The sequence below is a fragment of the Zonotrichia albicollis genome, chromosome 4, assembly GCF_047830755.1.
Source record: "Zonotrichia albicollis isolate bZonAlb1 chromosome 4, bZonAlb1.hap1, whole genome shotgun sequence".
In the NCBI taxonomy this organism is placed as follows: Eukaryota; Metazoa; Chordata; class Aves; order Passeriformes; family Passerellidae; genus Zonotrichia; species Zonotrichia albicollis.
Genome location: NC_133822.1, coordinates 14171787 through 14191429, shown reverse-complemented (window position 1 = coordinate 14191429; position 19643 = coordinate 14171787). Strand labels below are relative to the sequence as shown.

The 19643-nt window shown below is 43.4% G+C and overlaps 1 protein-coding gene and 1 long non-coding RNA gene across 4 annotated transcripts in view; one reads left to right on the top strand and one right to left on the bottom strand.

Moving 5' to 3' along the window:
- The window catches only part of KMT2E (lysine methyltransferase 2E (inactive)), a 58519-nt gene extending 54149 nt beyond the window's left edge, over window positions 1-4370 (bottom strand). For 2 of the 3 annotated variants that reach the window (XM_026790856.2, XM_074538850.1), the window contains exon 1: window positions 4076-4370. The gene's annotated coding sequence lies outside the window, so the exon portion shown is untranslated. The remainder of the gene's footprint in view (window positions 1-4075) is intronic. The other variant, XM_014264087.3, reaches the window with a different exon arrangement.
- Window positions 4371-4587: 217 nt separating this feature from the next.
- LOC141728750 (uncharacterized) lies at window positions 4588-5794 on the top strand. The gene is made up of 2 exons (XR_012579907.1): window positions 4588-5116; window positions 5188-5794. It is a non-coding gene; the product is annotated as an uncharacterized LOC141728750 (long non-coding RNA).
- Window positions 5795-19643: the final 13849 nt, after the last annotated feature.

Here is a 19643-nt window from a genome sequence, read left to right as displayed (position 1 = left end):
TTAACAGCAGTTTTCCTTTGAACACAACTACAGCAGGTTTTTTCTGTAATGTGAAGGTCATGAGCAGAATTTTGGATCCTCAAAGAGATTAGGTCTTGTGGGTACAACTCTTCTGTTACTAAGAAAATATGAACACTGAAGCAGATAGAAATATCCATTTTGCACCATTCAAAAGACCACTACAGTTAATATTTTAAATAATCCAGAATTTGGAAGCATAGAATTGAGGATTTTTTCCCTAATCCACTTTTCTCATCTGTGGAAATTTTTTCCCCCAGAGATGCCTGAAGTGTCACCCTCAGCAATAAATCAGAACTATCTGCACAGTGGAAACACTTCAACAGGGCACCTGTTGAAAAAACACTCCAACAAAGTCTGGTTTTCACAGATTCACAAATGCTCATCTGCATGGAAGTCACGAGGCAAATAACATAGATGCACCTCTTTAGGATCTCTGCAGAAGCCTGAATTGGCTTCTATTTTAGATCTTTACCCATCTACACCCCTCCCACTAAATTTTGTTAGAATGTCACATGACAACAGCAATATACTTTCATTAAACCTTCATTTACATTAATCTAGTTAGAACAATACCATGATTCTACAATTACATACACCACTCCTTAACTCAGTCCCACAAATAGTCCTTACTAAAATTAGTATTAGCATGCATGCAAAATTAACACTGTCCTTAGTCAAACCAAGAACAGAACTGGAGAAACACTTCAGCCTTCAGTGTGACACTGATTTCTGCATTTCTGCTGCTTTCCAGAAGAACTTTAATAGTTGTGTATGCTGTCCAAGAGAAATCAGGAGTTGCATTACCTCAGAGTAACCTGAAGAGGTTACTTAGTCCTAAGAGAAACTTTCCCAGATTTAGTCTAAAGAATCAGAATTATTTCCCCCCTGGAATTTCCCAGATGGCAAAAACACTCACCCAAAAGCCTAAGTGACAATTAAGCAAAAGTCTCCTTTAGATATTAAAAACTTTAATATAAATGGATTCATAAGTCCAATCCACATTATTGCATTTGTGACACCATGTTTGTGGAATAGAATTCTTTAAAAAAAAAAAAAAGGAATTTAGATTTCAGATCTTCCCTCTTTCAAGAAGCTAGTATTAGTTTTGGGGGTGGGGGGGTATTTCATTCTTTATGAATATATCAATAAAAACATCAATGTAGTTAAAAAATCAAGGTAGAATTTGTTTTGCAGTCTCATCTCCTTAAAACAAATCAGAGATCTGTTTATACAAATGGAGAAACTGAGTCACGAAGGCAAACTGAGTCATTAGAACTCATACAGGAAAACTCTGGAAGATCTCTAAATTCCCAAGAGGTTCCTAGTGCATAAAATAAACTGTAAATTTTGAAAATTCGTATTTTTGGTTTATTTCATTACCCTCCCCCAAACACTTTTTGTAAAGTGTACAAGGTTATTTTCCTCTAATTGTTAATCAAATGTCTGCTTGAGAACATGACGAAGCCATGGAGAGCTGCAGAGTGTGGAGCAGCAAGAACAGGAGCTTCCAACTGAAGGCAAGGAAAGAAAAAGGCAAAAGGTTTCCATAGAGGCTCGCAATTCTTTGTCTTTTTCATGTACTTTTAAATAGAGAGAATAAGACATGGCTTAGAAGAAAAAAATCGTATTTATATAAATAAAGATGATGGGAGCATGCATTACTGGAGAATTAATGAAATCACTCAGCCTTTGGCCTCAAAACACACTAAAGGCATGCATTAACAATCCCCTAAAAGTCTATCTTACTGTTCAAGTATCCTCAAATCCTACATCAGCGCTTCTAAATGGTATTTAAATTAAAATTCATCACAGATTGAAGACAGCTTTGCCACTTCAACACCTCACTTTTGATTTCTTAAATCCAGAAGGTTCTAAAGCTATACTGGAATAGGAATTCAAATCTCATTAATTTAAAGGACAAGACTAAAGACAGGCATTAAAAGAGGTGAAAACTTATTTTTTGTTATAGTTGCTTAAAACATACAATTTGCAGCTGCTATAGTATGTATCAGAGCACACTACACCAACTACCAAATAATGAATCCTTGTGACCTCCCTTCCCCCCACTCAAACATATTTATAGTGGTGATACTAAATGGTTCATATTTCATTTAGGAAAAAAATTAGACGTTAGGAATCGCACCTTCCCTCAGGACTAGTGTGTGTGTTATCACATACACAATTTATCCAGCAACATATAAAATTGAAGAAAAAAATGCAATGCCAAAATTACATGGCAGCAGAAGAAATTCTGTGTCTTTAAATAAAGTAACAGGTTATAATCTCATGTGCATTATTCCCTTAAGTTCATTCTGTATTCTCTAACTATGAATATATGGAATTACTACACCGATGTCCAGTGAAGGTATTTCCTGGAAGATGAACGTGACGTTCACGAATGTGCTTCCACAAAGAATTTAGCCGAGTGTCTCAGTGACCGTAATCCACGACTGTGGTTGATAAATATTACAGATTCTATGCCGTTAGTAGGACAGACAGCTGCACCGTATCGATCACAAACGCAGGAGCCTTTCCAATTCAGCAGCCCGACACCCAGATCACCTCAGAGCACCACACACACCCCTCGAAGGAGCTGCCTGAGTCTGTTGCCTCTTTCCACCCCCCTTCTCCCCGACAAGAGTGGTCTCGTTCACTTGCCTTTCACACACATAACCAATAAAATTAATCAGCTGGAACACAGCATTTTTAAATCGCAGTAAAAGCCAAGAGCTGTTTTGTACGTTATTTGAAGGGAACAGCCTTTTCATTTTAACATAGTAAGACACTAATATGCTGCAGACAAACGCACTGCATGGGGTGTGGAGGACCCGAGCTGATTAGATTACCACAACATCAGCCTGAGGCCGCCATTTTTAGAATCTCTAAAGGACAAAAGAGGGAAATTAATAAATTTGCTCCACATTTTTAAAAAAGTAACTTCAAAAGTATAGTGATAATAACCAATTAATCATGCATTGCAAGTACTGCCACGGATATCTCCTGCTGTTCTCTGATCTGAACCCTGAGTAACAAAAATGCTTCGTTATTATTCCTTTAAGCTACTGTAAATAAACAGACTAAAACATTCGTAAATCTAGATGCAGCACTGAACTTCTGCTTTTGACGACACGTAGTATGTAGCATTTTAGGGACCTCAGGGCTTTCAGACACCGCACGTTCCCTAATAGCCGAGTATGGGGGAATACAGGACCTTTATAATCAGGCTATATTATGTTTCTCTCCCCTATTTAGTAGTACACAGTGAACCGTTTGTTTCTCTTCCCCGGTGTCTGCAGCAATACGGTGGAACCCACCGACACTTACAGCTTCAGGAAAGAGAATGAAATATGCCACCCAGGGAACACGAACACTGGCTGCAGAAACTAAAGCGAGAAATGGGTGCACCAGTCCAACTCCTTACAGCCTCGAGAAAGGGGGTGGGGAGAATGATCCCCTTTTAAATTGGCACAGAAACTCCTGGGGACAGCTCTCCGTTTGTCCAGGTTACACCACGAAGCGGAGATATTAACAGGGAGGCAGGCAGGGAGGCGGGGGTGTGGAAGGCAAAGAGATTAGGCCTATAAAGAGCCATTTTAGTACCACAAAGCAAAAATATACAGGATGGAGGAAAAGAATAGGCTTCCCCAAGCTTCATAAAACTCAATACGCAGTCCCAATAACGCACAAACCCGTTCTGAAAACCGCCAGCCCAAGGAAACCTATGTTGTCACATAATAGCTCCTTTTGGCTCATTTTCCGAGCATAATGCATAAATCTGGCGTAACTGCCAAAAAATTCTCCTCAGCTCCTCCAGTTACAGTAACCCGCCATATTCATAAGATATAGCGACAGCCTGCCATTTTTTAACCAAACCCCACAAAAGGAAAAGCAAATTCAAAGCAACTTAAACAGAAATTAAACACATTTCAGGGTGGGAAGGAGTTATACTCGCACCGAAGGTAATGAGACATTCCCGTCGCATTTCACTCTTTTTCCACCCCCCCTCCCCCAAAGCACCCAGAGCAGAATATGCTCGTAATAACCAAAGACTCACCTGTAATGGTCACAGGCCAGGCAGCAGGACCCCTCAGCTGAGCCCCTTCTCTATCCCAACCAAAACAATGCAACAGCCCCACTGCGGATATCCCTACCCTAGGCAGGACTCAGCCCTCAGCAGGCTCTAGTAAAAGAAAGGGAAAGAGGAGACCCCCCCTCCCCCCAAACCTAGCTCAGTGCGCAGAACCCTACAGGGACCAGCTCAAAGGCGCCTTTGCCCTGGGACCTGTGTACAAACCCCGCTGCTGCCGCCGCTGCTCCCGTGCCTCCCTCCCTCCAGCCTCCTACGCTCCCTTCTATGTCACTGCCTCTCTCTGGGAAAATGGCGTCCGCTCTCCCCTCCCTCCCCCTGCACGGGGCTCACCCGCCCCGCCTGACAGGGGCAGGGTTACCAAGGCGAAGCCAAACAGCCGCCATTTTGCTTACGGGCCGGGAGCGCAGCCCGCGCCCGCCGAGCCCTCAGAGTCCATTTTGCAACACGCAGAACGGCTCCGGGTTCTGGGCGCGGCCGCGGCACCAGACTGCGGCAGGGGCTGGGCAGGGGGGCCGTGAGGAGGGAAGTAGGGCAGCGGAGGAGGGGCGGCGGCAGCGGGGGCTGGCGCCGGGGGCGATCCGCAGCCCCGGCGGCGCAGCCCGCGCGGGAGGGGCGGGGGCTCCGTCCCGGCCTGTTGTGGGGCCGAGCGCGGGCGGGAGCGAGGGTGTCTGAGTCAGAGCTGCATCCTCGGAGGAATAAACGCCAAAACTCCCTCCTCGGCCGCTCTCACACCCCCAACCTCCGGCTTCTTCCTCACGACCGTCGATGCTGTCAGCATACGTGTTCTTTATGAATCTCTAACAGCACATTTTCGGCCTAAACTGCGCGAAAAGCCGGGCAGACCCGCTGGATCTCACACACGCAGAAGAACTACCTGAGGGGAGGGGAAGAGGGGAGCGAGAAAGGAGCGGGAATTTTTGCAGACCTGCTCAGGAGGTTTTGACTGAAACTTTCAGTAAGACACTCGAGGCTGAGAATCTTCCCCGAAGCGTTTAGGACTCAAAGGCAAGTGGGAGAAAGCTTTTTTCCTCAGAGCGAATGCGATAGCACTCGCTGAAGGCATTTCTGTTCTGCAGGGAATGAGACAAGCAGAGAACGAGCCTCGTTTGCCCGTTAGGGAACAGCGCTCGGGGAGTAGGAATGGCGCGCTTCCATCCAGACCAGCGGGCGCTGCCACTGCCAGGAGCTCGCTCAGCCTTTCAGGGCAAACACAGCTCCTGCCGTTCGTAAGCAGCCCGTCTTTCTAACCACCATGTCTCCTTTTCGTTGTACCCCTACGCCGCCCTGCCTCCCTTGCCCGGCTTCAGCCCCTCCAGCGCTACGGCTGATGGAGGGAGGGGAGGCGGCGGCTGGGGTTTCGTTCGACGCCCACCAGGGGCTGAGCGAGCCTTCTTCAGTGCGCAAACTCGGGGCACCAGATAAAAGCTGGGCTGGCAGCTCTTACCCTGCCTCGATGGAGCCGCCACTTTCGGGTGACTGGAGAAGCAGTTAGCAGCAGCGCCATAGACTAGCGTCCCCCCACACCTTGGGCACAGAGAGTTTGGGGCTCTAAAGAGCTGCTGCTGCGGCAGGAGGGAGCCGAGGTGAAGGGATCTGCTAGCTGGTTGGACGCAGAGGAGGCGGCTGTAATGGGGCATTAAGTCTGAGGGAGGAGGGGGGGCGATTAAACCTCTTGTGATCATGGCGGAGTCTATGGGTATTTTTTTTTCCTGTCTAACTCTTCTGTGCGTGTGTCTCTTGTTTCTTTCTCTCTCTCTCCTTAGGGCGCTTGGCTGGGGCTGTTCGCTCGGGTTCTGCCTGTTGTTGCGCGAAATGGCGGCTGGCGTCTTGGTGGGTTTGGTTGTCGGTTTTTTGTGTAGGGTTTTTTTTTTTTTTTCCCTTCCCCTCCTATTCCCCTCCCCGCACTTGTGCCTTGGCTGCGGCTCCGCAGCGAACCGCGGCGGAGCCCGAGTCAGGAGGGGGGCGGGAGCGGCGCGGCAGCCAATGGCCGGGCCGGCCCTGGTGGCCCGGCGCGCCCTGATTGGCTGGCGCTGACATCATCCTGCAGCAGGGGCAGCCGCAGCTGGGCAGGGTCGGGAGCTGTCGGGGGAGGCAAAGGGAGAAAACGGGCGCCATGATCTCAGCGCCAGGGAGGACTCCGCGGGCAGGGCGTCCCCGAAGAGCTGGCGAAAAGAAAAGCAGGATCGGGCCTGGGCTTCTCCTTCTCGAATAGTGCCGGGGCTGTGCTGAGAGGAGCGGGAAACGAGCGAGAGGGGAGCAACTCATGCCTGCCTTTGTAACTGCGTCAGTACAAGATGGCGCAGGGTGTCCCTGGAGAGGGAAGGGAGTTGCACGTCCGCCGGAGGTCATGTGACCGCGTTGCATTCCTGTGGGGTTTGGCTGCGGACCAAGCTGGCTTAGGCGGCGGCGGCGGCTGCCCGGGAGAGCCCGGGCTTCCCTCCCCCTCCTCCTGCACAACGTCGTCGGTCCCGCGCTGGTTCCCTTCCCCCATCAGCCTTATGCACGAGGGTGTAGCTGCTGCCGAGGAAGGTTCTCGCTTCTCTCTTTACTCTCCACCCACCTCCAGGGTGTAGCTCCTCTTGGGGGAAGCTTTCCATTCCGCCCCCTCTCTGCGCAAGGCTTTACCCACCGCCAGGGAAAGTTCCCCCTGGGTGCCTGCTGGCTCCGCCCGAGCGTGGGAGCCGGCTCGGTGCGAAGGCACTCTGCTCTGAGTTAAGTTGCAGGGGGTTATGGAGTGGTTCTTACTGGAACAGTCGTCTTAAGCGATGTCTAAATGACCTCATTAAAGCCGCTGAGGGAAATGTTGCAGGCCGCGCGGAGTTGTTCTGATGAGGAGGTCATGGCTGTTCCAGTGTTGCTCTGCCGGGGGTACGGGTGGGGAGGCCCAGGGAAAATCTCTCAGGTGTTTATGACTTTATTCTGCTTGAACAGGAAAAGTGGATCGCTGTTCTTTGTGTGCTGTTGAATCCTGTTGCAGGAGTTGAGCAGCTTTCTGTGGAGCGATAGGTGTATTCCAAAGTCAGGCCGCAGATGGCCTGCATCTTTAACACGGGAATTGATGTTTGTACTTAGTGCAAATGAAAAATATGGTCTGCAAATATTGTGAGGACTCCCCATGTTTTACTTTGAGGCAAATGAACTTGTTACATAGGCCTGGAATGTTGGCAAATATATTTTTCCAGGTCTTTTAAAAAAAATTTCAATATTCACTGGATGGGATGTGAAAAATGTATGTTTTCCAATCCTAACCCTTTTCTTTAAGGAATGCAACTCCTGTTACAATTTGGTTGAGCTTCTCATATTTTCAAAGCAATTCAGTGCTAGTTCCCATGTCGTGTTCTTGTATGCCACAGTGTAAATTTAGCCCCAGCATCTAACCCAATGAACAAATTAACAGTTAAAATTGTTGATGATTTAAAGGTGTTGGAAATGTTTGATGATTTAAAATGGAAATGTTTCACTTTTTCAATTCTTAGTCTGTCCCTGGATAGATGGATTTTCTTCCTTTTTTCCTCCACAGTGGCAACCTGAATGGGCATAAAGCTTGACTATTTCACAAATGTGCTGTTTGAGAACAGGAATGAAAGTAACTGAGTGTATGACTAATAGAGAAGATTTTTGTATAATAGCTGCTCTTTAATATGTGTTACATAAGTAATATGGTGAGGTGGAGTTCAGTTATATAAGAACTGACTGGGGACTTGGGAGCTGCTGTAAGTAGTTCATATTGGTCGCATATATAGCCTGCAGGGCATCCCTGTGTTGTGGGAGGAGGGGTAGAAAAACAGGATTGGAAGCATCTAACAGCCCTACATTTTTCCTTTGTAGGTTTACAGAGGATACCAGGAAAGAAAGGGAGAAGGCAGTAATTAGGAATGACAGAGTGTGAAGCTTTCAGATGTCTGTAGTCTCATTTGAGCTTAGGTTTTAGGATGTAAGCTCTGTTTTCTCAGAGAGCAGGCTCCTCTCCTTTGAGTGTCAGAAGGTGGCTGCCCGGTGGGCCTTGTGCCGACTGACTTGTGTGTGGACTATAAAGAGCAAGATTCTTGAGTCCTAGAGATTGTGAACCAAAAGAAAAAGCTTACTGGAAATGGTGTTAGGAGGAGGCAGTTGGTTTGTTGATCAAACATTAAAATGACTGGATTACTGATTCTTCTTGTGTAGGCATCATATGACACAAGGTAAATACTCCTTTGTAATGGAAGCTTCCAGAGAGGCTTTCAGTGTACAGTGATTCTTTTAACACAGCACTGATTTATGTGGGACTTGACATTGTGAATACTTTGTTGCAGATGTGTTAACAACGGGAGAACATTAATTTCAACTAAAGATGAGGGGAAAAGCATTTTATTAGTATTTGTGTTTAGGAATGTGTGCTGTAATTGTGAAACAGTAATTGCCTGCCACACTGTGTAAGGATTGTTTGAATGCTTATGTCATAGAATGGTTTATATAGCTAGAATTTTAATTCTTAAAGCAACCTTTTAGGTAACTCACTTTGATAACAGATTTTGCTTGAAAACCAAGAAATTAATTACTTTAAAAGCTCTCTATTGCAGCAGTACTTGAATGGAGGTGTGGCTGTGCTTTTGTGAAGCTATAGAAATAAAGGCAAGTTTTAATGACCTGGTAGTAATTCCTTGTTTGTTTCAAGGTTGTTTTTATTAGCAGTTCTCAGGAAAGCAGTTATCTTGAAAGAAGCAGTAGCTCTGGTAGTGTTGCAGTGCAGTCTCCATCATGTATATTCTGAATTATTTGTGCTGCAGGAGATGAGTAAAAACTGTGTGTATTTCTTTGAGACAGAGTATTTGCCCTACAGCCGTTCTGATGCAAGCTGTTTTAATCTTGAAGGGAAGAAAAAAAGCTGTAGGAGACTGGGTAAAAAATGGTGTGTAGCTTACCAGGGAAACAAACAATTTCTATTTGTTCCTTAAGGAGGATACTCCAATGGGCTGGATGCTCTCCAGCAGTCAGACCTGTGGCTCTGACTTGCCTTGGTAGCCTGTCTGTGCATGCATGTGTGGTCTGAGCCCTTGCTAAGACCTGCTCTTTAAACAGTTGTTTACCTTTGGCCATACAAAGGGGCTGACAGGAGTTCAAGGGTATTTAGGGGAGAAAGGAGAGAGATACTCCCAGTGTAATAGATCCAGCTATGCATGAGTGTCATAGTTGAGACAGTTAAAAGTGCTCATGCTGAAAGATGATCCTGCACTTTTTCAGCTGTTCATTCTTGCTTCTGCAAGTGATCATGGGGGGAATAGAAGTGAAGAATGGATGAAACATAAGCCAAACAGTAATGGATGGCTTTCTAATGTGACTCCTCATTGTGTGGCTTGACAAACATTCCTGTTTGAACAGGAGCAGAACGCACCTGGTGGGAAAATGGAGATATGCAGGTTTTAATTGTTAGTGAAGTTAGGTATGCCTTTTCTCAGGAAAGCTGCAGTTATTAAGGAGTTTTGAGGGGCACCTCTTGAAGGCTTTTGGCTAGTGGAGCTAGAATCACTGATACAGGGACTCTCAAAAACAAAAATTCTAAACTTTGAGTTTTTAAGTCATTGCTAAATTGACCTTCTGTTGTGGGTAGCAAGAGCACTTCAGCTTCACTGAATTGGTAGCCTGTAAAATTAAGTGTTATTCTCAGCTCCAGGCTAGTTAAGTGTTCTTAGGATTTTAGATGTAAGTTCATTTTGTTTCAGGGTAAAACCTGAAACAAGTTTACTTCATCCAGAAGTAGCTGATAATCTAATAGCTGGGGTATTCAGTGAAGAATTATTCCTACAGGATGAGATCATAGCTAATCATAAAAAGAGATGCCTGTGGGTCACACTAATCATGAATTTGGCAGGTAGTCACTAACCAAATGAATTTGCATTATTTGCAAGAGGAAAAGGAGTTCCAGTGACTGAGAGCTGATCAGTTTATCCACCTGGGTTTGGACTGACTGTGTTCAGTGCTCAAACAGCAGCAGGACAAGAACTTGCTTTGCACACTGCTTTAGGCTTTGTGTTACAATGAATCTTTCTGAAAAAATTGAGATTAGTAAGATTTTGCATTAGCAGGAAAATAGGTTATTGGCTGGTTCTACAGTTCTTAACAGTTGAGTTCCTCACTTAAAGAGGCAACCTTAAAGCTGTTGTGTGGCCTCCTAATCCTGGAATTAGTGGGAATTTGTACCAGGCTCACTGCTGTGATCTCTGTGTAGTGAAGTGGGGCATTGGTTTGTTTTCTCCTTCCACATGACCCTTGTTACTTGAAGTAGAGTCTTTCTGATGAACTGCTAGTTGCTTTGGAGAGCAGTATGAAGGTCCAAGTAGCTACTTTCATAAGTGAGGTCGTGCTCAGAGATGATTGTAATGCAGCACTAGCCCTGAAATGCTGTCAATAGCAGTTCTTTGATGAAAAGAACCAGTGATTGAATGGCTCATGAGCAGTTGATGCAATATGGTAGTTTTTGAGGATCTTTAGGAAGAAAATGGGAGACAATACTGCCAGTTTGGAGACTTGGACTGTGCTGGAGTTGGGAATTTACTGAACTGGAGACTCTAGCATCCCATAAGTACAGCTGAAGGTGGTCCTGTCACAGAAGACAAGAGTTTGTGTTCCTTGTAAGCTCAGAAACCAAACAAATCTTAGCTGCTGGGTTTTTGTGCTTATTAAGTGTTGGAGAAAAGAAACTGTACTGAAACTTCTTACTGTGACTGCTCCATCTGTGAGCTTGTTAATGTGGCATGGTCATGCAGTAGATGTTGCTCAAAAGTAGAAATGCAGCAATATATCATGTCTCTTCAAAGGTTTAGCTTGTGAAGACTGCTGCAGTCCTACTCAGTGTGGTCTGTTTAGATGCAAAACAGAAATACTCAACAGGCTGAGGGAGCTGGAGCTTTTCAACACAGAAAAGAGAAGGCTCTTAGGGAGGTCTCATTCCAGCCTTCCTGTGTTTAAAGGTGGCTTGTGAAAAACAGAGTGACTCTTTCCATGGGCAGGGAGTGGAAGGAGGTGGGTTTAAGCTAAAAGATGAGCAATCTGGATTGGATGTTAGGAAGGGATGCTTGGAGGATAGTGAGGCATTTGAATAAGTTGTCCAGAGAAGTTGTGGATGTCCCATTTCTCAAAGTGCTCAGGGGCAGGTTGGATGGGGCCCTGAGCAGCCTGGCCAAGTACAGTTGTCTATGCCCATGGTAGGGGCTGGGAACTTGATGATCCTGAAAGTGCCTTCCAACCCAAACCATTCTGTGGTGTCTGACAGCAGAAAGGTGCACTAAGAATGGGGACCTTTTGACATTGAGCACCACTGCTTATAGTAATGGATTTGTTTCCAGCAAGCTTCAGTAGATTGGTAAATAGTGAATAATTTCTTTTAGTATTTCTTTTTAGTATTTTATTAACAGAAGTTAGTCTCTTTCTGTCCAGTTGGCTGTCATATATGGATTTTTGATAGCTCTTTGATCCAATGCTACAGATGTACCAAATACAAGTCCAAAACTAGCTTGTGTGGAGGATATGAGGTGTTAGAACTAGTGTGGGGGGCACAAGAGCTTAAGCTGAAGAGGTGGCTGGGAAACAAGCATTAGCATCCAGTTCTTGTGCTAAACTCCCTCCTTCCACATTCCTGCCTTTATTAGCAGGTTAGTCATGACACAGGACTGTCATATGATTCCCTGAATTTTAGTCAAGTAAGGAAAAAAAATTGGAGGTACAGAATTGTGCCACTTTATTAATGCAGATAAAAGAATCCCTCAAAGAGGCTGTGGCTGCTCATGATACTGAGACAGTAATTTAATCTCTAGCCCAAGCAGTGCTTTACCAGCTGCATTCCCTGGTACGTGCTAAGCAATGGTTGTGCTGCTTCATTTTGGGCCACTGTGCTTGTGGCCCAGTTTGTCAGGCTGATGATAGATTGTGCACTGTGGTCTTTTCTGTTGAGCCAGGATGAGCTGGCTGTCTCAAATTCCATCCAGAACAACTATGGGTCTTCTAATTAGAGATTTATTAAATAGTAGTGAATATCATTGTCACAAATATCCTGATTTAGAAAGACTGCTCTTCATTAAACAAAACTATTGCTTTTATCAGAGTGGTGCTACTTCAAATTCATCTTCAAAGCTGTGCTCCATTACCCCAGCATACATATGCTGGAACAAGCTCATAAGCTTATAAAGGCATGCTGGGCAGTTGTCAGATCCTATTTTTAAACTGTTTCTGAGAAACACTTCTGCTTCCCTATCTCTGCATAGTCATAGGAAAGCCTATGCAGGAGCCATGATGTCTGGGCTCAGCTAACAGTAGTTTTTGAACTTGAGTGTCTCCTCTTCAGTGACAGTAAAATTGAACTGCCCTGATTGCTGTTGCAGAGGGGAGATGATGGATCACTGGGAAATAGTGGTAGTGGGCTATTGACTCCTTGACTCTAGTACAAACAATAAAAGAGTGTACAGGTATCCTCACTCCTGGGACCAGTGACAGGGCTTGAGGAAGTGGCATGAAGCTGAGGCAGGGGATGTGTAGGCTGGATAGCAGGAAAAAGTGTTTTACCCAGAGAATGCTTGAGCAGTAGAATGGGCTCCTCCAGGGAAGTGATCACAGCACCAGCCTGAGTTTGGGAAGTGTTTGGACAGTGCTCTCAGGCACATGGGGTGGTTCTCAGGGTGTCCTGCATGTGGCCAGGAGTTGGACTCCATGATCCTGATGGAGCCCTCCCAACTTGGCATCTAAAAGACTGTAGATCTGTGGTGCTTGACAGCCTAGCCAAACTTTATTAGGAATCCTGATGCCTAGTATCAGAGCAGCTGCTTTGCTATGCTCCAGAGAGTGCAAGAAGAGAGCTTTAAACACTTTAAATGGTATCTCCCCTGATGAATCTTGAGCACAACAGGTTTGGTTAATCTGCTGCTGATTTGTGGTAGCCCACTTACTATAATTGTGTGACACTACTGTATGCCACCTTTACATTTTCACTAACAGTGGAAAACTGCATAAAAATGCAAGTGATTCTGTAGGAAACTAGTATTTTAAGGCTTTTTCTCCCTGTGTCTAACATTGCCTGCTTTAGTCTAGGCCTGAAGTACAGACACTAAATATACCTGTTCATGTACTCCTATGCTGGAGAGGGAAGTCCTGAATTGAGGGACTTCTTCAGTGAATTTGTGTTTTGTAGCTTGGGTCAAAAAATGAAGAATACCAATCAAGCATTTAGACTTGATTTTGTTTGTTAAAACTGGCAGGCAGGGATATTTCAAACTAGGGAAACTACTATGAACAGGAAGGAAAAAAAATCATGCTCCTATAAAATGAATTATACAGAGCAAATTAACTGAGTTCTGTGTGTCTTAGAACTCTTTCAAGACACTCCTGGGACCCTGCAATTGCTAGTGTAGACCTAATTGATGGGAGGGAATTGTAATTTCAAAGTATTATTAGGACTGATGCCTGAGGGCTGTAGCCAAGCCTACTCTACATCTAGGAGTTGACAGTGGAGGGTCTTCTGATTTCTTTTTTTTTTTTTTCTAGAATAGGCAAGCCCTTATTCCACACTTCTCACAGATTGTGTGCTACAAATATTAGTGGCTTTATAAGTGCAGCTGTTAGTTAAATCAGTTTGTCTTGTCTTCTCTTTCAGTGGTATGACTACTTAATCATCCCCTTTAAGTAAATTGAAGTAGTTAACAGAAACCAAGGAGAAGAGCAGCTACCTAAATTTTGCCTTGTAGGACAAGTGTTTCTGCTTAAAGGAAGGAGAGGAACTTAGCATTGGGCCTATTTTAAGCTCATCCTACAGTGAGCAAAGCAGGGGGATCTTTTTGAGGGGTGTGGTACCTTTTGTCTGTTTGCTTAAAGATGCCCTTTAATTTCAGTAATGTAATGACACTGAACTGTTAACTCACTTAAAACAAACCTCATTAATCCCACGTATTTCTGTAACCTAACAAGAATATACTCATATACTTTCTGTTCAGTGTGGTGGCTGTGCCTTATGTTTCAAATTTCTCCTGTGACTGATCCTCACAGCCTTCCAATGTAGTTGTAGATAGCATATTACAACTTAGAGTTATTGAGCTGTCTACAAATGCTCCTTACACATAGAAGTGACTTGCTGAAAGGGGCTTCTGTGTGTCTGTAGGTGCTGCATTAAGCTTAGATTTTTTTTTTCCCTGTAGCCCACCTGTGTATTGAACAGTGTCTTGCTCTGAGTGCTTCTTCTTTTTGCTTGAATAGCATTGAGCAAGATTTATGTACTGATTGCACTCGGTAAAAGTAAGCTCTGCATTCTGTTTTGGATGTGTGTATTAATATGTGTAAAACATCTGTTTCATCTTTTTAGAAGCAGCATTTTTCAGTCTTGGATCACATTTCAAATCTGAAGCCTTTAAGGGATATCTGAGGTAACAGTTTATGTAGTGGGGTTTTCTTACATGGTGCAAGAATGAGTATTGTTTTAGTATTGGTATTACCCTTCTGCATCATCAGTCCTACTATAGAAATAGATCAGCAAAGAGCAGAAACTGAACTGGGTGTCCAAAACAAGCAGGTCCAGTAGACCTTGTTTTTCTTTGTGTGTTTCTAAAGTTCTTAGTTGAATCTGAATTTTGGATGTGCCCAGTTGGCACTGGAGTGAAGGAGAGGGTTTTTTTTACTACTAAGAAACACTTCTACTGTAGTTCATAAGCTGAAATGCTGTTTGCCATATCATAAATAAAGATGAGATGTTTCATTAAGTTCATTTGCTTTTCTGTTACGTGAGTCTAATGTAAGCTTTTATTTCAATATGTATTTCTGAGTCCCATTAAGCAGTAGCATGTCTGACATGTGATATCTTTTTGAAACTCCTTTAGGTTTGATTCTCAACTGGAAATGTTTGAATGGGGATTCCTGGTCTTTCTGGCTGTTCCAAGGAAAAATAAGAATTAAATGTATTCTTCTGTCAATAGTGGGTGTATATCCAGTATATACCCAAGGTCCATTTAGCCTATTTAGCTGTTTTTCAGCACAGGGAGGCTAAACCAGTGAAAGTATGAAATATCAGTATATGTGAATGACTGTGCTTAGGGTTACAGATGGACAAAGGGAGGATGATGGAGGCCTCTACCAGTAACTGCAAGCTCTTTAGAGGCATGGGTAGAACCAAAAGTATTCCTGATGTTAGCCAGAGAACAGTTGCTAAAACAATATTTTTATCAGCATTTTTAGGTTCTCTAAGCTGTTGTTCACATAGTATTTAAAAAAAGGGAACTGAAAAAAGCTCAAAATTGAATACATCATCAGTGGAGGGGTTGCCCCTAACTGCAGCAACAAGATGAATTGTAAGAAGGGAACCTGACTGAAATCTGTCTTTGTTGGAAAATAAGCAGGCCTAACCTGTAGTTCTTGAACAGTGTATAACTTAAAAGCAGCTCAAGGCTATGCATGTCTGTAGTCTACTGATCATAGAAATTGTGAAAACAGAGGCGTTGTATGTAACTGTGAAATTCTGAAAGATCAGTTTAGAGGGGATCTGCAGGTAAGTAACATTTCAAGCAGTTATGCTGCATCCTACATCACATGATTCCTAGCTGTTGTGCAGCAGGAAATCTCAGCCTTTTTCCATTCATCCTCTGGAGCTTGTGGAGGGAAGCACAGATTGGACTTGTATTTAACTATAACTTCCTTCCCTTTGGGAACTCACGTCTGAGCTACTGCGGATTTCTGGCCACGTGGTATACTTTGATTTCCTGCCCATATGTGAAATTTGAGTAAGCTTTGGCTTACTCAGGGTGGAGAGGGTGACTGGGAGATTTCTTTCTGTGGAAGTAGAAAGTCATTCCCTGATTGTCTCCTTGCCCAGCTTTCTGCATGCATACACCCAGGTACACTCTATGTCATAGGCAGCTCATAGTCTGTATGAGCTGGCAATATAGCATGTAAGAGTTAATCTTTCCTATTTTCAAACTTAAGGACTCTTTCAAAACTTCAGGCAGTTTTGTTGTATCTGATTGAAATTGTTATTTCTGATTTTCAAAAGAAAATGCTAGACTGAAGGCTAGCTCCAAGAATGGCAGTTTTATGCCGAAGTGTTCACCTGCCAAACAGATTGCCTAAATCAGCTTGCAGGTTTTCCATGCAGTGAACAGATTGTGAGAAGTACATCAAGAAATCATGGATACTGTAGAGAATGAGGGATTGCAGTACAGAAGGGAAGGTGCTTATCTTTAACTAGATATGCATTTTACTTTGAATCCGGTTTTGGAACTAGATGTTCATGCCCAGTCTTCTTTTGTAGCTTTTTGAAAGGGAAGAATTTCTAACAACCAAATCAGTTGCCTTTTTAAATGCAGGAGAACTGGAGTAAGGAAGGCTGTGAGCATGCATGCCTCCCAAATCCTGCAAATGTTCTTTCGCTTAAATTTGTCTGAATAGCACAATCAATATTGTGTTTTACAATGCTCAGTTGCTAGGAATTTAATTTCCATGTTTATAGATAATGTTTTCTACCTATTTTGTAATGTGTGCAGTGTTTCTCCTGTAAATTTTCTCATGGTGTTAAGCTTCATTTTTTTCCCACAACATTGTATTCAACTTTATTATTGAGGGGTTTATTTCCTTTGGTTTCTAATGTGAAAGAAAAACTCTGCTAAACCTGCAGATATTTCAAGACAGAGCAAGAGGTGCTTGAAGAGGGGAAGCTAATGCTCAAGTTCACAAATCAAAATAGGCTTGCAGTTACAGCTTAACTGACAGGCAGGAAAATAGCTGTAGTTTTAAGAGCACAGCTGGCAACAGGCTCATGCATACCCCCAGAAAAGTAAACTTGTCTGCCACAATGTCCAGATCTGTTTGGATAATGATAAAAAGATACTGGGCAAAATGCGAGAGTTATCTGACTGTTTGCCCAGAGTATAAATATTTCAGGCTTTGAGTGCTTGTGTGGCTTAAATGTTGCAGAAAGGCTGTCTCAGTTATTTTTAGGTTGGGGGAGCAGGAAGAGTACTTGCTTCCTCTCTTCCCCTCCCCCAGGAACCTTGGGCACGTTAATGAGGAGAAGAAATATAGCAACCCCTGAGTTGGTTTACCAGTTCCTATTGAACAAGGTCAGTACATTTCCTGACCTGCTTTGTGGAAGGAGTAGTACAGCCACTTAGGCAGTATTCTCCCTTTTGAACCAACACAAAGGCATAGAGGGTTTCAACTGAAACAAGTCCACAGTTTACTTCATAGTTGCATATGAATAGTCTCCAAAACAACTGCTGAAGCTTATAACTAGAATTAGTCCTCTAGTTGGTGTTATGTGAACTTTGGTGCTATGCACAAGCCTAACTTGAGAAATCAGTGAAACTGAATACCTCAGTTCCTCTTAGCTATTGTAACGTTAGTATATTTAGGCAATAACCATTAATATCTTTATATCAGCTGTTGTTTCTCTTCTACATAGCTACACATTCATCCTACTTGTAGGTGTTGGCACATATCCATGCTATAAAACAAAGAAATGTGATAACAGCACTTCTTCAGTTCAAGATATACCAGACTGCTTCACTTGGCAGTTCAGGGGGTTTTTTGTTACTTTGATCCAGAGGCAAAAGAAAAGCCATAGCAGTGCCTTGGATTTTCTTCCTAACAAGGAGAGGCAAAAAATGCATTTGGTCCTGGTTACTGTAAAAATTGTGTAAGACAATATAATTGCTTCTTTTCTTCTTGCATGAGTACTGGCAGCAGTACACAGGTGTTAACTTGGGGAGAAAAAGTGTCTGGGCCTATTGTGTGAATCCCGTTTGCCATCACTGTGCACATACACTTCATAAGTGATCACTCCTCCTGACAAAAACCAGTCTGCAGCAATCCAGCTGGGAGTACAGAGCTTCTTGGCACTGTGCAGCGTGTGCAGAGCAGGCTTAGAATCACTCAGGCAAGAAGCAGAAAAATACTAGCTTTGGCATGCAGAAGTGTCCCCATGTGTGGAGCCAGGATAGAAACACCAGGCTTGTCCTAGCATGCTCCTCCAGCAGCTACACAGAATGTAGCTACACTACTATGCAGAGCTGTGCTTTTTTTTCAGACTTCTGTGTGTTTTCCACTTACTTAGCAATGGTGGTTATGCTGTCTTTGGGGATATTGGTTTGCAGTTAGGTCTAGGGTCTTGTTTCATTTACAGTTATGATGTTAGAAGACAGAACAGTTCTTGCTACTTACTTTGATCCTTCTAGCTGAAACAAAAATTTTATGGTGGTATTATATTTTGGGAAACAAACTGTACGAGAGGGAACAAGCTGAATGCAATTTTCAATAGCTTGAATTCTGGAGAAAATGGAGTGTCTGCTTACAGAGACTTGCAACCTCTTGCATCACTAATTAGGCACAAGCAGTCAAATCTTAATCTGATGTCTGAATTATACTCAGTTAAGAAGCTATAGCAGAGTATGTTTACTTGACTAGTGAGAAAGTTAAGCAATTCCAGTTGGCTTCAAATATATTTTTAATTTGCTGATGAAAAATCAAGAATTTTGATGCTAGTTAAACTTTGTCAGTAGTTCTATGGACCTATGCAGTTTGCTCTGCAGGGGATTCCCATTTTCTAACAGTCTTATTCAATACAAAATGAATAATAAATTAAAAATTTTGTGAGCACTTAGCTAGTTAAATATTGGTAGGAGTATCCCTGTCAAAAGATGAAAAGGAGCCTTTGTTGTTAAACAGTATATAAATATAAGCTGAAGTGGTGAATCACATGAGAGATGGGCATAACTCAATATCCACTGCTTTCAGACAGGAGGGTCTGCACACTGCAGTCAAGCTCTTTGTGGGTATTGAACAGTCTGAACATAAGGAAGGCTGGTGCATTCTGCTGTTCTTGATAAAGTTGGAAATGGTAGAATTGAGGCTGCAAGGGGAATCACATTCCAGTTCGTGGTTTGATGCTTTAGAATAAAGCCTTTTGCTGCTTATTTGAGAGCTCACCTAAAAGCTTGTCCAAGTTGTGAGCCTTTCATGGGAAGAGTGTGTGGGGTGGGGGGTGTGGTTTTAAGAAGCTTGTGTTTCAAAATAAGCCTTTCACAATTCCTGCTTCTGGTCAGATTGTACATACTTCACATGTGTGAAGCATGCAGCTTAGCTAGGTAAGATGTAGCCTGTTGGCATGTATCCTCTGCAGGCTGAGAATAACATTATCTACATCTAGAAGACTGGGGTAACTTCTTCATATGATGCTCACCCTGAGCTGCTCTAATCTGTGCATGAACATGTATTACTGGTGGTTACTTCTAACTGCTCCAACCTCTGAGAAAGGAAAGAAGAAAACACATTGTTAGAGCTTTCTGGGGCTGTTGAAGAATCAGTAATGGGATGCAAGTGGTAAATTGACCTGTAATACAGTAAGGCTAAAGGGAGTGCATTAAGATGAAATTAGGGATTTCCAGTTAGGAAGATGGAACTGAAAGCTAGAGGAAAGGGGCTGGGGAAATTGGTAAGGTGAGATGATATCAAGAAGAAAAGTGTGGTGAGCTCATCCAAGAGTAAGAGAAGTGCCTGTGGTGATGGGAGCCATTTTTAGAAATAGTGAAAG